The sequence below is a fragment of the Protopterus annectens genome, chromosome 9.part0, assembly GCF_019279795.1.
Source record: "Protopterus annectens isolate FY-2018-M chromosome 9.part0, PAN1.0, whole genome shotgun sequence".
Taxonomy (NCBI): Eukaryota; Metazoa; Chordata; order Ceratodontiformes; family Protopteridae; genus Protopterus; species Protopterus annectens.
In genome coordinates this window covers 1,206,901,945-1,206,922,669 of record NC_056743.1, presented here as the reverse complement: position 1 = coordinate 1,206,922,669, position 20,725 = coordinate 1,206,901,945, and the positions used below count along the sequence as shown (strand labels likewise).

Here is a 20,725-nt window from a genome sequence, read left to right as displayed (position 1 = left end):
AAGCTAGAAGCCTCTTTTCAGGGAACACCTGAGGTGGTTTTTACACTACTGGGGGAAATTTGTCCAGGACATCAGGGAAATTTCCCTACTCTTTTCAATAGGTGCAGTGGGGTCTTTCACATCCACCTGAGCTACCAGAAATTTAAGCAAATGCAGCTTCAGTTTAACATCTCATTCAAATGACAACACACACAGGAATGCAGCAACCCCAGTATGTGGTACTGTAGTGTTGTTAATCACTCTACCTAGTGTGGGAATAAAACTCACAGCCTTCTGCACCAAAGGGAAGTGTGCTGTTGTGCCACTGACACCACAAAAAACAACATGCATGTTGTAATCTTTATAGGGAGACTGCTGACCACAAGAATACTTCCACATTTTTTTAGACATAAATTCAGAGAGAACTTGCAGATTTTTCTCATAAAATGGAAGGAAGTTCCCAATGGGGTACTTATCTGCTCACTGTGATGAAAAACTGACTGCCTGTCGAACCAGAAAAGTCACAGTAGTAAGCAAGATTTGCTGGTTGTTTCAATGGTAAAAATGTTCTGAGTTTGGTATCCGTACTTCTATTTCTATGCTGACTTCCTCACAAGCTCCAACCGCCATAAGGGCATGTGGAAGGTGCACTAAAGCAAGGCTGGCCAGACATTTGATCTTTGACAGGACTTGTCCCTGTAGTTTAGGCTGCTGCAGCAGTGATCAAATGATGAACATAAGCATTTTCTTGCGACAAATAAACTACAATAAGAAGTGGTTTTGGGTTTGAAAGAATGCCTGAATTGGAAAACTGTATAAAAATGAGAAAAATCAAAACTTTTGTTTTATGATTTTACAAAACAATGAATTAGAAGCTGCATATTCTCACTATATACAGGAATAATTGCCTCTTTAGGAAAAAAAACGTATACAGTAATAAAAAAAAAAAAAAAAAAAAGACCGAAAAATACTGAAAACTTTCAAAAATGTGAGAATTTTTTGAGGCAGCTAATTAATTGTGAAATAACTATGAAAGTCAATATGAAATACAAGCAGGAACTGGAGAGATACTATGACAATTGTGAATATGTAGGTCTTGAAAAAGTATGTCAATATTTTTTTGCAAAAGAAGCACTACAAACAGATGGAATACTTAAAGACATGCAAACTAAAAAACATACCCAGTGTGTACTACTCTTAATAACAAATACACACATATATCATTTATCAGAGTAGATATCATCCATTAAACTATATCAGGGGATGTAGCTCAGTGGTAGAGTGCATGCTTTGCATGTATGAGGCCCCGGGTTCAATCCCCGGCATCTCCAAAGATTTTTTATTTATTTATTTTTTAATATAAATACTATTCACTTATGCATACATGCTTGCACGTGTATATCTGTATTCAGGACATTAACTGAATCCTGTAACAGACACACTGCAACTTTCTAGGTCATGACACATTTATTTGCAGTCTCTACATCATAGTTTTTCAAAGTCATCTAAATAAGTTTTAACAGCAATACTAATTTTATCTACCTTAAAATAACTTTGATACTAAATAAAATTTAACTATGCTACAGCCATCTTGCCACAACATATTTATAAAATGACTGATACAAATTCCTATACCCTCATTTGTAATGTGACAAAAGTAAAACTCTCCTTCTCTTCCCCCTTTAAAAACAAATGTAAATTACTTCAAGTGATTCCTGCCTTTGGATATGTGTAAATGTCAGTACATTCCATTCCAGAGTGTAGGCTTCACATACTGTAATCCGAGCCAGTGATAAATGTACCGTAAGTAAGATTTGTCAGTTCAGAATGATGTACAGCAGAAGAAAGGTATATGTGGGGGTGGGGAGGATGGCACAACTGCATCATACAAAGCTATGATTTCATGCTCACTTTCCCAAAGTTTGGCTGATTCAGGAAATAAAGTATATTTTTGCTATTTTCCCTTTTGTGTTTAACACATTTATCTTGATGAATTAAATTCTGTTTCAGTGACAGAAAGAAAAAAAAAACACAAAACAGCAAACTGCTAATGTAAACAGCAAAATGTACTTTCAGTATGCCAACATGACTATAATCATTGACAGTATTTAATTGTATGCAATGACATTACACAGAACACAGGCATAAATGGTAGTTCCATGCTAGTAGGCATACAGCGGCCTTGGCTGCACAAAGAACGTCTTAAAGGGACAGTCCTACCATTTCTCTATTTTCATTCTGAAGTGTTTACATGAAGCAGATATTCTTCTGATAGGGAAGGGATACCTACAGAAAGTTTTAGCACTTTTCTCCTGAGTCCTTGTACTCTAAACAATAGTCACTGCAAGTCATTCATTAAGTTAAGCTGTGTATTTTACCCTAATGGAAAAAGTAGTCCTTCAGTGATGTTTTATGTCCTGACTGCTACTGCCTCTGTAGAAAGCAAACCTCTCAAGTATACTTCATTACGAAGAATGGTCCTCATTTTGGGCATTAAAAAGTTCATGCTTCTCGATGTTCCACAGTAAAAGTCTGTCACACATTCACTGTTAGGATTTTTTTTAATGATATCCATGGTAAATAGAACTGAATAATATTAAAGCAGAAATCCATCTTTTCCTACAGTTTAACTCAACCCTTAGGATGTTTTTCTTCCCTATAATATTGTTCTAGTATTGTGTAGGTATCCACAAACCTGCTTGTACTTTATAAAACTTTCATTTCCTTGCCTTAAATTATGGGAAGTGAAAGCACACAATTTTTAAACTTAACTTCTCACATACTTTGAAGAGGAATTTTATCTCCACCTGCATGACGTACCACATACTAACAGTTTGGAAGAAAAATTAACAGTCTGGCAATTACGTCACTAATTTACAATTACTTATCTATACTAATCCAGCAGTATTATTGCTGAAACCCAGAATGGCATTACTACTCCTTGCCCTCCTATGAATATTAATGCCATAAACATGGCTTACTAGATTTAGCCTTCCGTGTTCAAAGAAATATTTTAAAAACTGGTTTTTAATGCATGGATGTGAAACGACTATTGCTTTTGCATACAAAAGTTCATGCAAATACTTTTTTTGTACAAAAAAAAAGGATCGCTTTGCACCTTTAGAAATTATCTTTAATGATCTATATATTTATTTATTTGACATTTGGTAACCAGAAAAGTCCGAATGGGTAGAGATTACCCATTTTCAGTGGAGGCCTGGGAAGATAAAGACTTCTTCTTTCGGCTGCTCCCGTCAGGGGTCGCCACAGCAGATCAACTGTTTCCATTTCTTCCTGTCCTCTGCATCTTGCTCTGTCACACCAACCACCTGCATGTCCTCTCTCACCACATCCATAAACCTTATCTTAGGCCTCCCTCTTTTCCTGTTACCTGGCAGCTTCATCCTTAGCATCTTTTCCCCAATATACTCTGCATCCCTCCTCAGCACATGTCCAAACCAATGTAATCTTGCCTCTCTGGCTTTGTCTCCAAACCTTCCAACCTGGGCTGACCCTCTAATATACTTATTCCTAATCCTGTCTACCCTCGTCACACCCAGTGCAAATCTTAACATCTTCAACTCTGCCAAGTCAAGCTCTGACTCCTGCCTTTTTTGTCAATGCCACTGTCTCCAACCCATATAACATAGCTGGTCTCACTACCCTCTTGCAGGCCTTCCCTTTCACTCTTGCTGGTACTCGTCTGTCACAAATCACTCCTGACACACTTCTCCACCCTCTCCATCCTGCCTGTACTCTCTTCTTCACCTCTCTTCCACACTCACCATTACTCTGAACTGTTGATCCCAAGTATTTAAACTCATCCACCTACGCCACCTGTACTCCCTGCATCCTCACCATTCTTCTATTCTCCCTCTCATTCACACACACACACATTCTGACTTAGTCCTGCAGACCTTCATTCTTCTTCTCTCTAGAGCATATCTCCATCTCTCCAGGGTCTCCTCTACCTGTTCCCTACTCTCACTACAGATCACAATGTCATCTGCAAACATCACAGTCCACGGGGACTCCTGTCTGATCTCGTCTGTCAACCTGTCCATCACCATTACAAATAAGAAAGGTCTCAGAGCTTAACCTTGATGTAATCCCACCTCCACCTTAAATGCATCTGTCACTCCCACTCAGGGTTGCCAGATTTCCAGCCCCCCCCCCAGGTAGGGACAAAAAATAAAAGAAGGTCTCTCACGGCAAGTGAAGACCAAAAAAAAAAAAAAGGTTTAATGCGGAACACAAGAAGCTCCATGTTTAGCAATTTTTGATTGGCCCGTATGCCAGGTATACCGGACAATCAAAAAAACCAAAAAAAAAAAAACAAACAAAGCGGAGGCTGGGCGGGACTCGGGATCAGGCTGCTGATCTCGGGACAGTCCCGCCCAAATAGGGATGTCTGGCAACCCTGCTCCCACTGCAGACCTCACCGCTGTCACACTACCCTCGTACATATCCTGTACCACTCTTACATACTTCTCTGACACTCCCGACTTCCTCATACAATACCACAACTCCTCTCTAGGCACCCTGTCATATGCTTTCTCTAAATCCACAAAGACACAATGCAACTCCTTCTGACATTCTCTATACTTCTCCATCAACACTCTCAAAGCAATTATCACATCTAGCAAAAATACATAATTGGATACAATATTTTACTAGCAGGAATTAACAGGACATTACAATTAAGAATTAATATAATTAATATATCTGTATATATGTATCTATCTATATGAATTATATCTGTGCAGCATACATCTTACATGCATGTATGTTTAGAAACAAATGAGTGTGTGTGTGTGTGTGTGTGTGTGTGTGTGTGTGTGTGTGTGTGTGTGTGTGTGTGTGTAATAGAGAAATAGCTGGGTCTATGTTTAACCATCAAATAACATTTGCATTGAATGGCTAAACACCGAACCCTATCCATCAAATGTTCATTCAGCAATCATTCATTTTTTCACAAAGAAAGTAACTAGTTGGCCAACACTTCCCCGCCTCACACAATACAGTATTTCAAATCTACCCAGGTGGGGACCTGTGCCCCCACATCCCCAACTATATAAACCCACTCCAAGACTACACTACACTGGGGAAAACAGCAGATGGGGAAGTGTTGGCCAACTAGTTACTTTCCCGTTCACGGAATGAACGTTCAATGGATAGGGTTTGTTTTTGTTGCAAATGTTATGCGATGGTTAAACATAGACCCGGAATAGATTATATGCCTGTGTGTGCGCGCATATACATCTAGTGTCACTTCACCTCCCAATTTGCAGTTAGGTAACATTTTCATGTAAAAAAAACATATCTTAACATGTCTATATTGTGCAGTACAACCACCAAAACTGCCATCCTATTAATTTGGTATAAAAGACTTGCTTTAATGTATGACTTCTCACACAGTGCATTTAATTCAGTTAAAATCTTCAGGAGGAGTAACTGCAGAAGAAACTGAAACAGATCAAAGTTAAATGTCTAAAAAAAAGCTGATATCTCAGCAAAGAGATGGTAGTTTAGGAAGCCTTTTTCACAGAATGTGTAACACATCAGCAGCAAACACATTTGTAAGAGGCACTGCATGACAGTGAATTATATGTTTACTGAGGCCTCTGAAAAATAGCTTCCCATCTCTGCTTTTCCATTCTAAGTGAATGGAACTCTAATGAGACAGTCCATCTATGGGCACTATAATCTCAGATACAGTGGACTTGCAGTGTATTATGTACTAGATTTTTCTTTAGATCTAAATTAACTCTCATCAGGATGTCTGACCCCAGGAGGGCAGTCAGGGGTACAAACAGAATCAAATTCTTATTTTCTACTTCTATCTGGTACATACAGGTTTGCAATGAGCCAAACGTAAGGAAAAGTTACACAATATATATTTTTTAATTATTTTCCCGTAGTGGTCCTTTAACAGATGTTTTGGACATTTTCCAAAATAACTTTGTATATGTAACCATGGAGCTTTTCTCCACGGATATCCTTTAAAAAGGGTTTTTAATTCCCAGTAAATAAAATTGGACTGATGGGGCTGAAGCTCCAGGCTCCCATGTATGAAACGAGCATTTGCCATTTCTATTTCCACTTTAGTCTGAAATCCTGTGCTGTTGAAATGCTAAATAGTCCACTTATAATTTTCAGTTCCATACACGCTAGACACACAATCCAGCACTGAGTACAGGTGAGGCAGTATATAGCTAAACTACCAAGCAAACAGAATGTGTAACACTGACACAAGAAAAGCAACCTCTCCATTTTTTCTTTAGTTTATTAACTTCAGGTCCTTGAGTGTGGCATTCATGTACTACATATGTAAATACGGTAAGCAGTGTATCAAAGAGTTACACAAACTAGACATCTTTATTTTATTTATTTTAAAAATAAATAAAAATAAAAATAAATACGGTAAGCAGTGCATCAAAGAGTTACACAAACTAGACATCTTCAAAACAAACCTCAGACAACACTTAAACACTAACTGGCTATACTATTGCTCGAAACCTGGTTAGGTCCTAATGACTTTCCACTTTGCTTCAAACCTGGTTAGGTCCCAATAACTTTTCACACACTAACCAGATACAAAAATCATTTCTCCAACTTTCTAACATACTGTTGCACTTAATCCATGCTTCTTTAACTTTCTCTCTTCCAAATTCCACTACTACCCCTTACTCGCCTTCAAACAAATTCTCACCCAAACATGCTACCTACCTATTGACCCCCTCCTTAACATCACCCTTTATCCCAATTATCTTTCACCCTCTCCAACTAACCCACATCATACTCATCCTCTCAACTATATATTTTTCTCCATATCTTTCATTCTATTTTAATCTTCACTTCAACCATCTATTTTTCCCCATCTCTATTTCCATAATAAATCTCTATGTACCACCTCTCCATATTCTTAAACAACCTGTCATGCCATTATCACAACTGTTTGTAAACTTCAACTCAAAGTCGATGCAATATATTTATTCCTTTTCACTGTACCTAATTTTGGAACTACACGTACTTCATATGTGATAATCTACACGGTGGTGCATAGGTTAGCGTTGTCGCCTTACAGCAAAGATATTCTCCAGTTCGATTCTCAGCTGGGGTGCCTCCTGTGCGGAGTCTGCATGTCCTCCCTGTGGTTACGTGGGTTTCCTCGGGGTGCTCCGGTTTCCTCCCACATTCCAAAGACATGCAGTAGGTGGACTGGACACTATAAATTGGCCATAGGTAAGTGTGTGTGTGTGTGTGTGTGTGTGTGTGTGTGTGTGTGTGTGTGTGTGTGTGTGTGTGTGTGTGTGTGTGTGTGAGACTGATTGGTACAAATGAACTACCGTGGCAGAGCTAGCCACCCGGCAGTGTAAACCTTGGCTCAAGATGATTGTCACTGCTGAAGTGACACCCCGACCCCTTGTGCAAAATGAGAAAAGGGGTTGAGGATAGATGGAATCTACTTAGGTAACATATACACATCTGCAAGCATAGTATGTTTTAAAGAATCATGTATAACCTCTGTTTCTACTGTTAATTATATGAAAGATGAGCTATAATTAAAGAACAGTATAGTAAGGGGGAAAAGAACATAACATTAGTATTAAGGCAGATGCAACCAAAACAGAATTACCTAAAATATTCAGCTCCGTCCCTCCCAAAAATCTTGCCACTGCAGGGAATGGGGACTAGAACTATTTTCCAGTTCCCTTCTTTTCCTGTATCATTAACAAGGAGTCAAGTTTGTAAAAATGTGATTTTTCATCTCCTGTGTATCTAGAACATTCTGGATTATATGTAATGAAGATGTGCAATCTTCCTGTACAATTACATGAGGAGCTTTTCTCCCAGGCCTCCTCTGAAAAAGGAGTCATACCTAGCCGAACTTTCCCAGTCAACAAAAACAAATAAATAAATATAGGAATTTAATGGGAAGTCTAAAAAGAACAACACAAAGAGCAGACAAGATATGGCAGCAGTGTATGAAATCCAGGAGTCAATGTGATGCACCAGTCCCGGTGCAACACTGGAGAAAATAATTAGAAAAAAATGGGCTGACAAAGCATTCAAAAATGCCTCTTAAAAAATGTTAAGTGCATTATGAACATAACATACTTCCCAAGACTGTGTAGTAGGTGGAGAAAATATATGACGAGTAGACATTTTAGAATTTGTGCTGCAATTTTTACCTCTATGCAAGGGAAATGCAGACAGCATGTGTAACATTGCAAATGGAGCATCATTACGGATGGCCATGTTGTGCTTGCCTCACTGGCATTGCCTGTGCTCATACTGGTCACCAAACTGTTGTACTAAAAATGCTTAATGTGTGGGAGTGCTAATCTACATTTTCAAAGTATAAGTCAACTGTGTTACACAACATAAAGAAATTCCATTTGAAAAATAATGAACCTGCATTAAAATTTGGACAGCCATCTATTATTCATCAAACTATGGGCAAACTTATTTTCTTCAACTTGTGTTGACCAAAATAAAAAAAATACTTGCAGCACATGTCAAGATGTGTCACAGAGGAAGAAATCATGTAATAGGCCATAAAAAATAGGCATTTTATAGTATGACAATAGTGGAGTTTGCCAGGGATAGAGTGACAAATCAGTGGGTGGGTCAGAAGATTTCCCTTCTTTAGTAGCAGTATGCATTGCTAAAGTAGCTAGGCACATAATTTCATATGAGATAATTATAGAACTGTTTGGCCGACAGTAAAATGGGGAAACCATGCAAAGGGAATATCACAGATAATGTGACATAATGTGATTTAGTATAGCTGACTGGGGGAAATTACCTGGAATACAACGGAGCAGGAAAAGGACACGGCAGAAAGGAATTGTTTTGTACAAAAAAAATATTACCACTGCAATTATGACGGGGGGGGATATTACAGAAGAGAGTAACATGCAGTGAAAGACTATACATTTCTTTGGACACTTACTGAAACCCACAACCACCACAGCTAATAAAGATTGAAGAAGCATGACATAAATACAGTACTGTGATAGTTATGATGTGTACTGGAAAAAGGAATAAAGGGATAAGGGTATAGTTCATACAAAGTTGCTAAGCATGCAGTCCATGAGATCATTTGGGAGTCTAGCCCATATCACCAATTGATCCAATGCACTGACGGGTTGTGTGATTTCAAGATCACACAGTAGGAAAATAAAGATGGAAAGACCCAAACCACAAACTCTTGCAACTGGAAGAAGAACTTTAATCTTCTACACCTATTGTCAGATATATCACAAATTCAGTTAGAGGAAAAGGAATGGGTTGCTGCATGCTTCAATTCACTGATGGTTATAACCTTCATGAGGGCAGTTTCCTGCAAAAGTACATAAAGCAATGTTCTAAGTCTTACAGAGCCGAGAGAAGTAGTACCCACGTCATTATCAAAGAATCATTTTTGCTCTAGAGTGATTGTGTTGTACATTAGCAAATCAACTGATGAACAGAATAAAAATTGAGAGAGAAAAAGATAATGCCAGGAGACATCTGTGTCACCAAAGATAAGGAATAAAACGTTTGCTACTGTTTCGGCTGTAGAATTACAGAACAGTATAGTAAGGGGGGGAACCTAACATTAGTTAAAAAGCAAATGCAACTAATAAATAATTTCCTACAATATTCAGCTCCTTTCCCCAAAGAATCTTCCCACTACAGGGAATGGGGAATACAACTATTTTCCAAGCCCCTTCTTTTCCTGTCATTAACACGGAGTTAGGTTTTATAGAAGTGTGATTTTCATGTACTTACCAAAACTCACTGCATGAGCAGAATAACAAGAAAATATAATGACACAAGACATCTATGCTTCAGGAAAAAAAATAGTTAGCCAAAGTTAAGGAATAGAAAGTTGATCATATTTTGTTGTAGACCTGCTTGGGGGGGGGGGGGGGGGGCATGACATTAGTTATAAAACAAATGGAAATATAGTATTGGGTAAATAAAAATAAATAAAACTAATATTTCCACTGCAGGCACTGTGGCACAGAATTACATTCAAATCCTTTTCTTTCCAGCAGCAGCTGTAACTTACTCACAAAACTGTAAGGAAGTCTCATTGCAGGTACAATTTTGACAAGTCAGGAACAGTGTGGGGGAGGGGAGCTGTCAATTTATCTTGGACTACAAAAGGAACTTTGAACAAAGGCCTGCTATTTAGATGCTTTTTGGTTGTATCTGTATAACTCCTTTGTATAGCATAAAACAGGCTCTGAAACATGCATAAATGAGGGTCACTGCAAGAAAAAAGAAGCAGTCCTGCTACAGATGGTATATAAGATTATAGTGTCTGACACTAATCCCATTATAAATCAATGGTATGGGACTACATCACTACTTCCTTATGACTAGCATAATTTATATAAAGCTAACTTGAAATGGATTATGGAAAAAAAAGGGTTGAAGAGAAACAAGATCAGACTGATGTGTGAAGCCCAACTGGTTGACATTTTGTGGAAAAACATTAACATTCTGTAAGAAGCAATGAGTAGTTCTGAAGTGTTAAAATAGCTCAGAAAACAAAGATATGAGTGAAACAATTAATTTTTTAGTTCTAAGGTGGAGTTTTCCTTTAATCCATCACAATTTTTTATGAGTAAAAAGTAGCACATTTTAACCATCCTGTGAGCTTCCTAGTTAGTTAAGCATTCCACATTTTGCTCATTTGTTCCATGTTATTAGAGGCAGTCCCCATTTCAGAGATGGTATGATAGAAAGTACATGAGTGATGCAAAACATGAAAGGAACAGTCTTAATCAGTTATTTTGTGCTGATTTCTGAGCACTGCCCAGGTGCACTTCCTAGCACAAGTGCTACATTTTGATGCAACATTTGCTGTGCTCATCATGAGTTTGTTTTATTTATTTCTTTATTCAATAAATCAATCAATAAATAAATATATAGAATTAATTAATATACCTAACTTTCATTTGTATGTCTCTGCTGCCACACTTTACATTATCCATTTCCGGTATAATTTCTAATATTTTGTAATTCATGCAGTGTGTTTCAGTTGCTGTCTGATAACTGTTAGTCCTATAAAGTGACATTCAAATTAGTATTTCTATTCCATATTACTTAGTGCCAGTCATAATGGAACCAAGTGACAGTAATTCTACTCAATCCTGATTAGTAACACACACACTGCTATCATGGCTTGTCACATCAGGCAATCCACACAAAATTAAATGCAGCATACTCTTAGAGATGTTGCCTGACTCCATGTACTTCCTTTGCACAGTGTACACAGTGTCACTGCTGTTACTGGACACAGACAAGTTATCGAATGTCTGTTCTCCATTATGGTAAACTACACTGCAATATCACCATTCTTTAAAACAACACTGTTTGCCATTACAACTGGATCAAAATTCACTAGCCTGCCCTGTGCAATACTTGTTATGACAGCACCAGTTACGTCAGTCAAGAGGTTTCCATTCCATCCTTTTTTATTTTTTCTCAGACTAACGAAAGTAGCATTCCATCACCTGCACCTGAGCCAGAGAAGCTCTAACTTGCATGTCATTGTTCCTTATACTATGCTGTGTTCTGCTACAATATCTTTGTTATTCAAGATGAGTATGTCACCTTATGCCTAACATGGATTTTTATTATTAGGGTATGTGTAATGCCTAGGCATGTTTGTTTCTATTCTAAAGCAACCTGTCCTAGTATTAGCAACTTGAAGGTTTATATACTTGCTATGTTTGGGTAGATGGCTGCAAAGTGGTGTTTCAGGGCATGCATGTAAGGTTGGTGTGTGTGCTATAATAAGAAGGCTAATCAAATTTTTTTTTGGAGAAGTGATATTCGATCAGTCTGCTTTTGCTACTGTAAATTATTTAGACACATTTATCGCTCTCTCTCTCTCTCTATATATATATATATATATATATATATATAAAACATAACCATTCATTTTGGATATAATGAAACTGATACCTACTGTATTGGAACTTGAACCTGGACTGATTAATAAAGAAAAGCAAATGTGGACACACACACACACACACACACACACACACACACACACACACACACACACACACACACACACAAAAGCCCTGCAACCTAACAATACCTTCAGACATACCGTGTCTGAATACTGATAATGTTAGGGAAAGGGCTTTTTGTAAGGAAATGCGTAGGGTTGGGGTTAGAGGCAGTGGCAGGGTAAGAATTAGAACACACGAGTAAGGCTGCTGTGGTAACTCACACAGAAATACATTTAGGAACTGAAAAATATCAACACCAGAGGGACTATGGTAATAAAGCTTACTGAAGGCCAATGGTACGTACGCTTAGCGCTCCAATGAACCTATGTGCATGCACGTCAACACACAAACACAGGTGCATGCACGCAACATAACTTTTTTGTTTCGGGAGTGTTTTTCTTGAAATAAAAAGTTTGGGAAATATAATATGGATCCAAAAACCATACAAGAAGCTGCAACTGCATAAAAACTCATACATAACAAGTCTGTAAGGGATTTCAGAATGGTTATTCAGCACAGTATCAGAGACAAAGGAAAACTGAAAGTAATAGTAACTATGAGAGGGCCTCAAATAATATTAGAGGAGGAGAAGAAAGATAATGGTAGAATTGTGGTCATAAAGGGTTACTGGCATGTATTTATATTCCAAAATCAGTCAATACTTTTCATCAAAGTAGTTCTGATCAAATTGAACAGTTTTTAACGTTTAAAAAGTTTGTGAGCGTTTTTCGTTGCTAACTACCTTCTTCAGAAAATAAAATACCAAGTGTTTTTTAGCACCATTTTTGATTTGTGGTTATCATAACCAATCATTTCATCAAGTAAAATACATATTAAAATGCACTTCTCTAGTAAAAAAACTGACATTCACCCTATTCAAATTCTATTCTGAATGACCATTGTAGCATTTCCTGTTGGTTGAAACTGAAAAGTTATTTGAGACTTTAAGCGAATCAATTATTTTTGGATAGATGTTTAATTATTAATAAATATTCAGTAAAATGTATTAATTATGGTTTGTAGTAGAGTTACTTTTAAATAGTTAGGAATATTTATAAGCTTTGAACAACAACTGACCGCTTGGTTAATGTAATAGAATTTGAATAGGGTGAATGTCAGGTTTTTTACTAGAGAAGTGCATTTTTAGGGTTAATGTACGGTGAATGCTCATTAATATGTATTTTACTTGATGAAATGATTGGTTATGATAACCACACGAGCTTTTAAAATCAAAGTGGAGTTTTCAGTTTTTTTACGTTCTTATGTATTTATATTCCACCTAAAACTATCAAGGAACTTAAAAAAGAATTATGAGAGTAGTAATTAACTTCCATCAGGATCCCAAGAATTATGAAAGCTGCAATCAGCTCCCATCAGGGGCTATTATCCATGGGTAGTGACTGGAACTTGACATATAATAATGACAAGTATATCAGAGGGACCTAAAAAGTAGACTACAACGAAGGAGGGTATAAGTCTGAAGAAATACAAAATACTTGGGATGAAAGCTGTGAAATTACTAGCAGGAACCCTGACAGAATTTAGATGTTATTATCCAATGTTTCCAAGTAAGCATGGGCATTTAACTGAATGCTTTGAAACAAATCCAGTAACAATTTCAGATCATGTGCCAATAAAGATTAAGATAGAGACACAACTGATCAAGTGAAAATGAGACACTGGCATTTTCTTACTTCCCTATAAAATGAGAGGAATTTAAGGAAAAGGTAGTGGAAACAATTCAAGAGTTTTTTTATTGAAGTAGGATAGCTGAGGAGTGGGATAAAATGCAAATGGAATAAACAAATATGGTTGGAGTGACAGAAAAAGAGATATGGGAAAGAAGTAATAGAAGTTATTTACAGTGACTGTCAAAGATTAAAACATTGTAGACAAAGGGGAATATTACAGAACAAGAAGGTGAGTAACTGTTGAGTGCTAAAGGGAAAATAAAGGTGTATTTGGAGAATATGCTCACATTTAAAACAGTTATTGTTAAGCAAGTACTTTTTTTAACAACCCTAGAGCACAAAAACTAAATGTACAATTAATTAGGCAAAAAACAGAAAGGGGTGTTAACAAACTTGGGGAGCCTATTGCTAGACAAATAATCAGAGACAAACCTTTCTCACCCTGGATGACACTGACGTCCATGTAATGACTGAGATATGGTTTAAAATAGCAGAAAGCACTCCAGTCGTGCAAGACTATAATACTTTCCATATGTTTAGACCAGCAACTGCACAAGAGGGGGAAAAAAGGTGGGGGTGTATCAATCTACACCCAGAGACGACTCACATCAAGGCTGGTAAAGCAGCACAATGTACTAGAGCTTCTTCATGTCCAAATAACCATCAGAAAGGTTCTGTACCATACAACAGCTAGCTACAGGACTCCCTCTATAACAAAAGAAAGTCACAATGCTTATCTACAGGAACTACAATCCTACTAAACCCAATACCATTTTCCTAGGTGAACTAAACTATCCACCTATAGACTTGGAAACCTACACCACTTGTGCACAAGCACAGAGATTACTGGACTTTGTCAATACAAAAGCCCTGGGACAATTAGACAGAGTACCCACTAAGGGGAATAAAAGCTTGGGTCTTGTCTTTACTGATATGGGAGCATCTTGCACCATCCCTTGTCTATCTTCGTCAACTTGGGTCTGACCATAAAGCAGTCTCCTTTGAAATAAAATTGAAACCAGAGTTCCCTTCCACACAAGGTACCTTTAGAAAGTTTATTAAGACAAAGTACCTACTCCTAAGTGATACACTGGCAAGCTTCAAATCCCCACAAAAGCCAGTAAGCTCCATTGAATACTCAGAAATGTACACCACCACAATATACCAGTATATAAACAGCTGCACAGGTGCAGCTACACCCCACAGGAACAAGTGCAAGGCAAACATCAGAAGCAAACCGACATGGTGGAACCACATCATCAACAAGCTTTATAATAAAAGTATAAGAATTTTGACCAAATGTAAGAACAGTAACTCCCAGAATGTTTAAGCACTTGTTACTGAAATAAACAAATAACTCAGGAGCTTAACAAAATACACCAAAACTGAGTTTGAGGCTAAATTAGCTAGCCAAAAATAATCACAAGGCATTATTATTTTTTAACTTGCGCTTGTAATCTCAAAAGCACAATGCAGCAATGCACTGAGATGATTGTGACCGATGTTACCTACACTGAGGCTGAAGATATAGTGAACCTACTGGCCAATAAATTAGCTCTAACTTTACCCCTCAAGATATACCTGAAACTGGCTCACCTCCAGAAATCACACAAGACCAAATCTTAAAAATGCTATCAAATGCCAAAAATACTGCATCAATGGGTCCTGATAATATCCCTAGATGCATCTTAAGATAGCATGAAGCATGATTTAGCCACACACCTAACACTGTTCAATCTCAGCCTCCATACAGGTTTTGTACCAAGTGAATGCAGTACTGCTACATGCATTCTCCTGCATAAGGGAGGACCTTCTACAGACACAGGCAATTACAGACCATTAAGTCTAATTAGCCTCATATGGAAATGCATGAAAATATTTATCATGGAATTAATCAGGACATAGGGAACCTCCAAACACTGGACTCGTCTTAGTTTGGATTCATCAAGGGAAGATCATGCTTAATCAACCTGGTGGATTTTTTTGAAAAGGTCACCAAAGCAATGAATGAAGGCAAAATGGTACACACACTGCATACCTTGACCTGGCCAAAGCTTCTGACACAATTCCCCGCTCAGGCATAGAGAAAACTGAAATAAAACAGGAATAAACCCCTATGTCACCAGCTGGAATGCTAACTGGCTCACAGATAACATACAGATAAAATAGGAAAAGTTATCCCCCACAAAATGACTTCAGTCATCATTGGAGTCCTCCAGGGTTTTGTGCTAGGAATTCTCTTGTTTAGTATCTATTTTTCTGAAATAATAACAATTACCAAAGGGCTCTGGCTGACTAAGTTTGCAGATGACTGCAAGCTAGAAGCAACAAGTGAATCCCCAAATGACTTAGCTATTCTGAAGGAAGGCTTGTCTCAAATAACTATAACCAAAACGATGGACTGAAAATAAATGCCAAAAAATGCATTATTGCATTCTCTGACAAATCAGCTACCTCAGGGAACTACCTACATTGACATTATGCTGTAAGATTTGACACAGTTGTTTGGGATTTGTGAACTTATGTGGACAGTCACCTAATTTTTTGACCAACATGCATCTATTGTTGTAAGAAAGTCCTTCTATATTGCACAGCTTATAAACAAGGGGATTGTGTCCAGATCTAGGGATGTCATTGTCCCCTTTTAAATAGCCCTAATTAGGCCAATTATTGAATATACTACCCCTTTGTCATGTATCTGTCCAGACACATGTGACAACTGGAAAAAAGGATACAAGGCCTAAACAACATGTCCTACATGGACCAACTCAAAACCCTATCACTATACTCGGTATACTACACACTGCTAAGAAATTACCTGTGTCTGGTATACAAAGGCATCCTCTGACCCATTACTGATTAATTTACTGCACATCATCAAGTCAAATGGCATCAGAAGTACTTAGTCTAAGAATCTAAACCCCTTATGCAACATCAACAGAATGGTTTGGAGGGACAGGTATATCTCACAGAGGATACCACGCCTGTGGAACAGACTCCCCATCCACATAAAGCAAAGTTTGCCCCCGTCCACTTTCAACTGTAACTCAGAATTAGGGATGGGAAACAGAAAATTTACCCCAGGACTGACCCCTGTACTACTAATGGGCAGAGGTAGTTCCTAAATGCTTTACCCATGCATGGGTCAGCTCAAATTATCCATGGTATGATCACAGTTATTCTCCTTAGGGGTAATATATAATATTGACCATTGGACAGGTACGTTTAATTTATAACCAAATGGGATTATTTTCAACACAAAAAGGGAAACTGGCTAAGCTTAAAATGGCCCACAAGGGCAGTTAGCCTAGTCCTTACCTATGAGACCCTATAAAGGTATTGGAAATATTTCAGAAATCATATGAAAACATATACAGAGCAGAGGAATGGGAAAAGCAATAAAATACACAAATATAAATATTTACAGAAGACGTATATATAGCAAAGTTAAAGGAAGATGTTGATTTACAAGAAACCAAGAGAAAGACATATGTATGTCTCCCAAGTATGCAACAAAGTCCAGAAGGTTTAGGATCGTTGCTTGGAAATGTCTTCATAGATAATTTTATACCCCAAGCAGACTTCAAAGAATTTTTCCTCAGGAAGGTTATGTTTAACAATATTTTAAAAGCAGAAAAAGTACCAACAATGTGGAAGAAAGCTGTGGTGGCTGTACTACCTAAAATAAGACCCTTTAAATCCAACTTCATATTCAAGTTTGAATCATGATAGTCAAGTGTTTATATACATGTGTGTGTGTGTGTGTGTGTGTGTATATGTATATATATATATATATATGGAAACCTATTACAAGATCAAAATTACACAATAGCAAAAAGGAATTCAGTTTGCACACATTAACGAAACCACACAATCAAATCTATACTATAGCGATTTACAAAATGTCAAAAATGAACTAGGCAAATGTAGAAGATCTAACCCAGGTGGTAAACCCCACACATCAAACAACAAACAAGCACAACATTTCCCAGTGCTCCCAATCACGTCAACTTCAACCTTACATTTTTAGTAGAGTCGCAATTGCAGACACATACTGTACACATGAATATTCCTCTTTATGTTCAAAGATCGTCTCAAACTGTTTCTGACGTCGCATCAACGCTCGTTTCTTAGGGGATTGTGGACACCCTGCACACATTCTTACACGGGCTTCATCTATCCTATTCTGTTCTCTACAAACTACATTTACCACAGTACGTAAATCCGATACAGATTTTCCTGTCAAAGATTTAAACCTACAATGCCACGCCTCTACCACATTCTGTGTCCTAGGTAAACAGAGTTCATCGAGAATAGACACGTTCCAGAATTGTATAGGAAATAGTGGTGGGAACCTAATATTAGTGGTAGATCTAGTAGAAAAGCACCTAGGCTTTGCTAACAAGTACCATTTCTCGAAGAACTTGAAGAACTCTTTGCCATCGGCAGGAAAAGCAGATTTCAGATTGTCATATGTAGCAACTACATCTTCCTCTTGCAAAAACGCCAGTGCAGCTATTCTTTTAATTGCTAATTGAAAGGAAAGGTTGCTATTATATACAGATCCCAATCCTAAGTTTTGCACTTTCCTCCAAAGATTTCTGCTGAAATGAAAAAAACACCCTTTCTATACTACATTATTCACATTTTGTCTTGTGCTCCGTATTGCAGCAACTTCAAAGTCACACATTATATACCGAACATGAGAGGTACAATTATTCTCCTCCAGCAGAGCAAACACACAATCCCACATCATATTGTACGACCTTAAACTCTTTCTAGAAATAAGACAGAACAATAATGGTATAGTTTTACAGTATGCTCCGTATTTCACATTTGCATGTATCATTATGCTATACAATTGCCTACAAGGTGCCCCTCTAATGAAATATGTCCCGTCAACTAGCCACATAACTGCCAAAGCTAAATCCTGCAAATTCTTTCGTGTGCTAAACACTACCACAATATTATCTTTACTTTTATCTACTTTCCTCTTTTGTAAGAACATACTGTCTTTCAATTCACAATCTGTGACATTAACATTCAACAATGTCAAGTTCCCTTTAAATTTTGACACTCCACCCTTTTGTCTTACTTTCTGAAGTAAAGCACGACGGCTTGGAAGAGAAGGCGCGTACTCCAAGGAAGTGGAAGCAATGGCATCATCCACTATAACGCAGGGTGAGTCACGAGATAGGGAAGCTCTTTCCTTTAAAGATATTGTAATATTATACTTCTCAACTTGCGTTGGATCACCTTCGTGATGAAGTGGAACAGACTTCAATAATTCTTCTCCTGTACTCATACAAACAGTAACTGCTCTTCCCTTACACTTATCGGGCAGTTATTGAGTGCAACACATATATTTTCTACATTTAGTTGCCTTTTCAAGGTTATAAGTGTAGCCATCCAAGATTAGGATTTGTTTACCTTTTTGGGAAAGTGTTGTTTGATAGGTTTGGCCAAGAACCCCTGGAGCCAAATCCTCTAAATTCGTCATTTTGTTGTCAGGTACAAAGTACTCAGTAACAGATATCTCACTCTTTATATAGTACCGGAGTATTTTTCGACATTTTGTAAATCGCTATAGTATGGATTCGATTAAGTGTGGTTTCGTTAATGTGTGCAAACTGAATTCCTTTTCGCTATTGTGTAATTTCGATCTTGTAATAGGTTTCCATATATATATATATATATATATATATATATATAGTTCCCCTTCAAAACATCCAAAACCCATAACATTTAAAATAGCAACATCGAAACCAGAACTTCTAAAACCCAAAACATCTAAAACCCATAGCATCAAATTTCATAACATCGAACACTACAAATCACATGAAAATAACATCCCTCCACATATAATGACACCAAACTAACAAACACACTTTTTACTATGTTTCTGCAGGGGGGCAAGCCCCCTGCATCCCCCATATGGGGGGGTCTGCCCCCCACATCCCCCGTAAATTAAATATACCAACTCCAAGATCGCACTACAATGGGAAAAAGTTAATTTCCTAACCCCACTGTATCACGATCACCATAAAGAATGTACACATAATGACTATATCAGTTACCTGTATGGCCTAAAAAAACACATACAGAGTGGCAAAATCTTCTTCTTCTTTCAGCTTTCACCAGTTTCCATTTCTGCCTGTCATCTGCATATTGCTCTGTCACACTAACCACCTGCATGTCCTCTCTCACCACATCCATAAACCTTATCTTAGGCCTTCCTCTTTTCCTCTTACCTGGCATCTCCACCCTTAGCATCCTTTTCCCAATATACTAAGCATCCCTCCTCAGCACATGTCCAAACCAATGCAATCTCACCTCTCTGGCTTTGTCTCCAAACCGTCCAACCTCATCTGACCCTCTAATATACTGATTCCTAATCCTGCCCATCCTCTTCACACCTAGTGCAAATCTTAACATCTTTAACTCTGCCACGTCCAGCTCTGACTCTTGCCTTTTTGTCAGTGTCACCATCTCCAACCCATATAACATAGCTGGTTTCACTACCCTCTTGTAGACCTTCCTCTTTCACTCTTACTGGTACCTATCTGTCACAAATCAAACCTGACATTCTTCTTCATCCAATCCATCCTGCCTACACTCTCTTCTTCACCTCTCTTCCACACTCACTGTTAATTCCAAGTACTTAAACTCATCCACCTTTGCCAACTCTACTCCCTGCATCCTCACCATTCTTCTATCCTCCATGTCATGTCTTAGTCCTGCTGACCTTCATTCCTCTCCTCTCTAGAGCATATCTCCACCTCTCCAGGGTCTACTCAACCTGGTCCCTACTGTCACTACAGATCACAATGTCATCTGCAAACATCATAGTCCACGGGGCTTCCTGTCTGCTCTCGTCTGTCAACCTGTCCATCACCACTGCAAGTAAGAAAGGGCTCAGAGCTGATCCTTGATGTAATCCCATCTCCACCTTAAATGCAATTCGTCACTCCTACCGCACACCTCACCACTGTCACACTACCCTCGTAAATATTCTGTACCACTCTTACATAC

The 20,725-nt window shown here is 37.9% G+C and overlaps 1 non-coding gene across 1 annotated transcript; it reads left to right on the top strand.

Moving 5' to 3' along the window:
- The first annotated feature begins 1,238 nt into the window (after nucleotides 1-1,238).
- TRNAA-UGC lies at nucleotides 1,239-1,310 on the top strand. Its single transcript has one exon. It is a non-coding gene; the product is annotated as a tRNA-Ala (tRNA).
- The last annotated feature ends 19,415 nt before the right edge of the window (nucleotides 1,311-20,725 follow it).